This window comes from Triticum dicoccoides, unplaced genomic scaffold (assembly GCF_002162155.2).
Source record: "Triticum dicoccoides isolate Atlit2015 ecotype Zavitan unplaced genomic scaffold, WEW_v2.0 scaffold24414, whole genome shotgun sequence".
In the NCBI taxonomy this organism is placed as follows: Eukaryota; Viridiplantae; Streptophyta; class Magnoliopsida; order Poales; family Poaceae; genus Triticum; species Triticum dicoccoides.
Window position 1 is genome coordinate 4056 of NW_021250513.1, and position 1090 is coordinate 5145.

Consider the following 1090-nt stretch of genomic DNA (forward strand, 5'->3'; position numbering starts at 1 on the left):
GGATCTACGACATTCAGATCCGTGTGTACTTTACAAATTTCTATGTCTCCATCTTGAACATTTTCACGGATGGAGTTGAAGTGACGCTTGATGTGCCTGGTCTTCTTGTGAAACCTGGGCTCCTTGGCAAGGGCAATAGCTCCAGTGTTGTCACAGAAGAGTTTGATCGGCCCCGACGCATTGGGTATGACTCCTAGGTCGGTGATGAACTCCTTCACCCAAATTGCTTCATGCGCTGCCTCCGAGGCTGCCATGTACTCCGCTTCACATGTAGATCCCGCCACGACGCTCTGCTTGCAGCTGCACCAGCTTACTGCTCCACCGTTCAACATATACACATATCTGGTTTGTGACTTAGAGTCATCCAGATCTGTGTCGAAGCTAGCGTCGATGTAACCCTTTACGACGAGCTCTTCGTCACCTCCATAAAAGAGAAACATGTCCTTTGTCCTTTTCAGGTACTTCATGATATTCTTGACCGCTGTCCAGTGTTCCTTGCCGGGATTACTTTGGTACCTTCCTACCAAACTTACGGCAAGGTTTACATTAGGTCTGGTACACAACATGGCATACATAATAGATCCTATGGCTGAAGCATAGGGGATGACACTCATCTCTTCTTTATCTTTTGTCGTGGTCAGGGATTGAGCCGAGCTCAATCTCACACCTTGCAACACAGGCAAGAACCCCTTCTTGGACTGATCCATTTTGAACTTCTTCAAAATCTTATCAAGTTATGTGCTTTGTGAAAGACCTATGAGGCATCTTGATCTATCTCTATAGATCTTGATGCCTAATATATAAGCAGCTTCTCCAAGGTCCTTCATTGAAAAACACTTATTCAAGTAGGCCTTAATGCTGTCCAAAAGTTCTATATCATTTCCCATCAAGAGTATGTCATCTACATACAATATGAGAAATGCTATAGAGCTCCCACTCACTTTCTTGTAAACGCAAGCTTCTCCATAAGTCTGCATAAACCCAAACGCTTTGATCATCTCATCAAAGCGAATGTTCCAACTCCGAGATGCTTGCACCAGCCCATAAATGGATCGCTGGAGCTTGCAAACTTTTTTAGCGTTCTTAGGAT